Here is a 7480-nt window from a genome sequence, read left to right as displayed (position 1 = left end):
CTCGATAGTTATCCCAGGCCCCCGTGCAGAGGAAAAGAACCAGGCAGAGCCCAGGAGACTCCTTAAGAGATGGAGCTGACCTTCTCAGACGATCAAGGCAGTTAGAGTTCATAGGACAGAGTACTGGAGAGAAGATAACTGAACAGAGAGAGGACTTTAGAGATGTGCAGACAGTCCCCGCCCCCTAGCATTCAGCTGAATACTGATCAGCTCATGCAAAGTGAGGGAACAATCTCAGACTGGGGAAAGAACAACCCAAACAGATTAAAGGAAATAGTGTCCAACACAGGTTGTGGAATAATGCTTATTCTCACCAGCCAGACTGGAAAACCTCATGATACACAGGACTTTCAGCAGAGTACACAGAAAGGTCTTGGCTCAGTAGTGGAGAATATTTAGCTCTGGACTAAAAGCTGCTCTGGTACTGCCTAACAAAGCTTAAAAGCAAGATACAGTAAGATCTTCTCCCAAATAACTGCATCCTAGAAAAACAATCTCAAGAATATTTATATCAGTACAAAAATATCTAGCACACAGCAAGGTAAAATTCTGGCATCCAACAAAACTTCTCAGATATGCAGAGAAGCAGGAAAATATGACTCATAAAAAGGAGGAAAAAATCAATTAAATTCTACTCGGAATTTATACAAATGTTAGAATTAGCAGGGAGGGACATTAAAGTTATTGTAACTATATTATGTATGCTCAAAAAGTTATATATAGACATGAAACGATTCAAATCACACTTGTAGAGATGAAAATTACAATATCTGAGATGAAAAATACATTGGATGGGATAAACTGCAGATTCGATTTTACAAAGATTGAATTTAAAGATGTAGTAATGTGAACTATCCAGAGAAAAAAAGGGAAAAAACAAAAGACAAGAAAGATACAACAACAGCAATAACAAAAATGAACAAACCCAACTGAACAGGACATCAGTGATCTGTGGGACAACTTCATGGGGCTTACTGTTACAGTAAGGGAAAAAATATATATTTGGAGAAGTAATGTCTGAAACATTTCTGAATATTATAAAAACTATAAATCCACAGATCCAAGGAGCTCAACAAATCCCAAGCACAAGATACATAAAGAAAAGTATAGCAAGGCATCCAAAAAACAGCATATCACAATTAAATTACTCAGGATCGGTGATAAATAACAAATCTTAAGAGGAGTCAGTGGAAAAAAACATGCACATTATGTACAGTGGAACAAAGTTAAGGATGATAGTAGATTTTTGTCAAAAATTATGTAAGCAAAAAGACAGTAGAACAAGATCTTTAAAATAGTGGAAAAAAAAAATCCTTGAACTAAAAGTTCATACCAAATGAGACTATTTTTCAAAACAGGTGAAATATATTTTATTTTGACTATTTTTCAAAACAGGTGAAATGCATTTTATACATACAAGAGCTGAGAGAATTCAACACCTGCAGACCCACGTTAAAAGATATTAAACATTCTTCAGATAAAAGAAAACGATATCTATTTATTTAGGAGCCCTGATAGGGCTATTTAAGTCTTTGATTTCTTTTATCAGTGTTCTATAATTTTCAGCCTATAGATCTTTCATATATTTTGTTGTATTAATACCGAAGTATTCATGTGTCTGGTGCTATTTAAAAAAACTCTAATTTTTCATTTTAGTACATAGAGATAGAGTTCCTCGGTGGTGCAAATGTTTAATGTGTTTGGCTGCTAACTGAAAGTTTGGAGGTTCAAGTCCACCCAGAGACACCTTGGAAGAAAAGGCCTGGTGCTACTTCCAAAAAAAATCAGTCACTGAAAACCCGATGGAGCACGGTTCTATCCTGACACATATAGGTCACCATGAGTCGAAATCTACTCAACAGAGACTGGTTTTAGCAGCAAGTGTGGATTGAGGGGCCTAACCATGGGTGATTCATACCTTTTATTCCTTTTTATTGTTGGGGTTGCCTGGGAACATACTGTTTCAGCCCACTTCATGTCATCTGGGCCTAAAAGTCTACATCTGGGTTATAGTTTTTTACTGCAACACTGCTTTGTAATCTACTTTATTCTGTGCTTTCACTTCTTGGTGCACCACTGAACCTACTTAAGGTTTCAATGCATCAGGTGTAGCCAAGATTTGCAGAGTCCCTGGGTGCCACGAACGGTTAAATGCTTGACTACTAGCCAAAAGGTTGGCGGTTTGAACCAATCCAAAAGCACCTTGGAAGACAAGCCTGGCAATATGCACATATGGGGCCACCATGAGTCGGAATCCACTTGATTGCAGCTAACAACGACAATAACAACAGCCTTGATTTACCATGATAAGCTGAATGCTTATTATGAGCAAAGAAATTCTGCTAGTCACAGGGAGAAGTTAAACATTTCAGAAATGTAGATTTTCTTGAAGGATGAAAGAAGTACACAAATAATCACAAGTTTTAAAAGTGGTATGTGACATAAAAGTGATAAAAGATAAAAGTTGAAACAACTGAAGCTATTTTTCCTGGAAAAGAAATTTATAATGATTGTCTTTACATATTGATAGGATTGCTGCATGGGAGAGATAGTAAACTAATTTTGTCGTATTTAAATGACAGAAATAAGACCAGTGGGCAGAAATATTAGGAAAGGAAGATTTAAAAAGTCAATGAAAGGAAGAACCCTACCCCAATCAGAGCTGTTAAAAAAAAATTGAATCTCTTTTAGGTAATAAATTTCCTTTCAATAATAATGTAAGACAGAGGTAGAAGGAACGTTGGTCAATGATGCTTTGAGTGAAATTTTGGTACTGGGGTGGTTTTTAATAAAAGATTTCTAAGGTTTTTGTTCTCAGTCCTGAGAGTCCAATGGAAATAGGGCACCAAAAAGGTTTTCAAAAGGGGAAAACACTCCCTTGGTAACAGAAAACTTTAAATCTCTTTCAGGCAGAAAAGGCACTAGGGCTTTATATCCAAATAAGCATTTTAAAAAATCTCAGCTCTTCCATGAAGAAAACTTTCCACAGAACTCCATTTAGCTGGTTTGAATATTGGGATCAGGCTATTTTGTTTCTTTGAGAATAATGGAGATGTACTTCTCCTTCTTGTCCCTTTGTAGCATTCCAGAATGTTTGTCCAAAGAATAGTTGTTTACAAAAATTAGCATATTGCTTTTCTGTCCTGTGTAAATTAGCATCCTAAGTGGCTAAAGAATTTTTCTAGGCTTCCAAGGGTCTCTGTAGTATTCATCAGGATAGCTCAAGCTGAGTACCATTTTTTTGCTTGCACAAATTTGTTGCTAAGCAGAAAATGTGGTACATCTAATTATGTAATGCTACTTAGCCTTCTCCCTAGGAAACGCCCCAATTTTCACAATGTTAGAGAGCCCAAACGCAGCCAAAGCATGCTTTGTGCTTCTTTCTGGATACTGGGCAACAGGGTAGTCTATGAGATGAAAAAAAAGATTCATTACCCCTATCATCAGAACACTGAATCTAAATAAGTGTCCTCTAAAAATAAGCAGTGTTTATCATGAAGTGTTTAATAGTGCCAAATTTAAATGCCTTTAAGTATACAAATTGTATTTTCCATTCATTTAGGATGCTTATCAATTTGTATTCAAAAACAGAATGCCTAAAAATGGTACTTAAAACAATGTTCTTATACTGCAACCACACCAACTTTGCTACAAATGTAGGTACTTCAGATTTTGTGACAAGCTGAATAGACTGCATTCTTCCTGGTTGCTTAGCCATCCTATTTGATCTTGGGTTCATAAAGTCTCCTCCAGATGGAATTTCTTTTGAGAGTCCGCAGGACATAATCCGGGCTGTCCTGCCCACCTACAGTGTAGTGATGATGGGGTTCAGACATCCTCCTTCTCTTTCTGTTGATGCCTTCATTCTTCCTGCCTGGCAATCTGATTTTAGCCAGCCAATGAGACAAAAATGCTCATTTTGACTTTATTATCGGTCATAACCTAGTATTTTTTGTTTCCAATATGGCCTTATTGTGGAAGGATTTGAGTGAATTTCTTGGAAAAAAATTTGGAGAGGTGTAGCCAACATGGCACTATAGACAGAAGCACCATGCTTTCCTCCACAGCAAAGATCTGAAAAACTAAGTAAAACAGAGATAAACATCAGTCCTGGAACCCTGTCAAATGAAGAGACAAAGAACTCAACCAAGCACAGAATGGAATAAGAAACTGACAGAGAACAGAGAGCAAGGAGAAACAGGAGTGGAGGTCCTCTATCAGCTAACACAGCACAGATTTGCCATCTTGTACTCTTGTTGGAGATCGGAAGACAGGGAGTACAGGAAAGCAGATTCACAGAGCTCCCAGCAGGAGACAGAGCACCCTATAAGACTCATAGCAATCCTATAGGACAGAGTAGAACTGCATCATAGAGTTTCCAAGGAGCACCTGGTGGATTCGAGCTGCGGACCTTTTAGTTAGCATTCTGGTTGTATTTCTTCCAAGACAGATTTGTTCATTCTTTTAGCAGTCCGTGGTATATTCAATATCCTTCGCCAACACCACAGTTGAAAGGCGTCAATTCTTCTTCAGTCTTCCTTATTCATTGTCCATTTTTCGCATGCATATAAGGTGATTGAAAACGCCATGGCTTGGGTCAGGCACACCTTAGTTTCCTAGCTGCCATGATAAATTACTACAAACTACATGATTTAAAACAACTCACAGATCTGGAAATTTATTATCTTACTGTGGTACAATTAATCACTTTTGTGTATGACCTTTCTAGCCATGGTCTTGTAACTCCCACCCAGGTGATTGTGTGATAGGGTAATTGTGGCCTACTGAAGGAATTGGTCAGTTTTGCCTTAAAAGAGCCAAGTCAAGAGCAGAGAGGAGGAGCCCACCACCAAGAAAGGAGACCAGTAGGAGGAGAAGGCATGGTGGGCTTCCCGGTCCACAAAGAGAGAAAGCTGAGGGCTTTGGGCACAGACTGAGGGCCAGGGAGCGGTGTGGCTGCGAGCACAGCTGGGGAGAGACTATCCTGATGGAAGAACTGTATCCCTGAGTGTGCTTGAGCCTGACTTGTAGCTGTTACTTCCCTAATAAATCCCATAATTGTGAGTATGGTCTGTGAGTTCTGTGTGGCCATTGCAATGAATGATTGAACCCAGTAGAGAGTTCTGTGAGAGGGACTGTTAGTGTCAGAATTGATAGAGATGGTGGAGAGAGGAGGCGTGTCTGACCTCTGCCTCATAGAAATCAGCCTTGGGCTGTTGATTTTGGTTCTCCTCCCTTGTGGGTTTGGAGGAGGTCAGACACCTCCCCCATGCAGTTTTTACACTCACAGTTCTGGCCCTAGACATTAGACTGAATTCAGGATACAGGCCGAGCCATACTCTGTCAGGGGCTGTGGGGAAGACCCTGTTTTTCCTCTCCCAGCTTCTGGTAGTCCCATGCATTACTTGGCATCTTAACTCCTGTTTTGCCCTGTCTTCACTTGGGCATCTTCCCTCTGTGTTTATCTGTCTCTGCGTCTCTTTTCTTCTTTTTGTAATGTTATCGGTTACATTGGATTGGGCCCATCCTACACCGGTATGACCTCGTGTTAACTAATTACATCTGCAAAGATGATGTTTCCAGATAAGGTCACTTGCACAGATATTGGGGATTAACACTTCAGCCTATCTTTTGTGGGAACACAGTTCAACCCATAACGAGTAGCATATATCTGTGTATGTTGAGGGTGGTGATTGAGGTTTTATAATTATTTTTTGCTCCAAAGAGAACATTAGCTGTAGCATCCAAAAGCAGAAAATACTGGATATTTTCAGGTTTAGAGTGAGACGAGACTTTCATATGGAGCCTCTGTACCATAAGCAGAGGTGTATCTAAGGAATGGCAGGTATGGTATATGTCTTGGGTGCCACTTGAGGGAGGAGGGAGGATATCAGAGAGCAGTTTCTTTTAACCACGGAGCAGTTCCTTTTAACCACAGAGCAGTTTCTATTAACCATTGCAGTTTCCACCGTCAGCTGTGAGAGATCATTCAGCAAGTTAAAACTAATACTGTCATATTTGAGAGCCTCCATGAGTCAAGGCAGATTGTGATCTTGCTCTGCTGGGTGTAGAAAGAGAAGAAAGTGAAAAAAATGACTCTGAGCATATCATAGACCAATTTTCATCAGTGAAAGCAAGGAATATGCAGGTGTAATTTTGATGTAATGCCACAAAGTGTTAAGTAAAAAAACTAACAAACTTTACTTGTATTTTTGAGCTGATATTATGATAAAGTTATCTAAAACATGGATGTCAGATGTTTGGACAGAGATACAGAGGTGTAGCGAGAGGTGAGGGGCAGAAGAGGCATTTGCTCTGGACGTAAATCCAAGGGGGTACCAGACAAGGTGTGGAATGACTTACCAAGGTGCCACAAATATGAAAGGCACCTGACTGAGGCAGCCAGACAAGAGCTGGGAAGGCGTTTCTGCTGATGTGTAGCTGCTATCAGTATCTACTCATCTTGAAATTGGAGGCGGGGGGGCGGGGGGGTGGAGCCCAACTTAGAAATCACCCCTGGGCATTTGTTACCCCCTTATGCCTCTGCAGGGGCACAATTTTAGTGCTTGCCATAGGCACTATTTTCCATAGATATTCCTCTTTTTTTTTTTTATTCCTCTGCATAAAGAAACCCTAAAAAGGGCCTTATGCTCTAGTTTGACTCCTTGCCATTTAAAAAAAATAATTCTGTAGGAATTCCTGAATTTGGGGAGTTACAGTTAATACCACCCACAAGATATATTAGATCTGTGAGGACTCTAGCTTGGCATCTCCAAAGACCTTCTCCAAAGGTTCCAGGGTGAATGGATACAAGTTAATCTATGCTAGATTGAATGTTTGATAAAAGACTTCTTTGCCAGCAAAGTGTAGAAACTGCGGAGGTGAAGGCTAGCCTTCTTTTTCTTCCTGATACCTTTCCAGTGCTTGAGCTTGTACTGGGCAGTCAAATGAATGACAGTTAATTTGTCAAATTCTTTTCCACAAAGTGGGCTTCTTTAGGTCTAGACTTGACCTCAAATATTCCATCTTCAGTATGGAGCTTGGTGATACCAAAAAAGTCTCTTCTGAGGACCAAATCATTACCTTTCTCTTTATACCAATATTCTTGTCCAAGCCATAAGAAACAGCAGGAAGAGTTGGTTCTTTGCTTATTTAAAGGTTTTATTAAATAGAGAAAACAAAACCCATTGCCTCAAGTCGATTCTGATTCAGAGCCACCCTGGGTCTCTTTCTTTTCTTTGTAATGGAAAGAACAATTTAAGTGTAAATTATAAATAACAAAGAAGTATGATTCAATATTTAAAATGAAATGAATGCCATAAAATTTAAAAATGTGGAGGATAAGGATTAATTCTTTTTTTCATGATCTGTTTTTGAACCTCCCAGTGTATAATGGTCATGGAATTAAACAATTTTTCAAGCTTTTCCCTTCTTCATCCACATTTGGATTACTGATGCTAATTCACGTCTTTATTTTATA

The sequence above is a fragment of the Loxodonta africana genome, chromosome 1, assembly GCF_030014295.1.
Source record: "Loxodonta africana isolate mLoxAfr1 chromosome 1, mLoxAfr1.hap2, whole genome shotgun sequence".
Lineage (NCBI taxonomy): Eukaryota > Metazoa > Chordata > Mammalia > Proboscidea > Elephantidae > Loxodonta > Loxodonta africana.
This window is presented reverse-complemented; position numbering follows the sequence as displayed.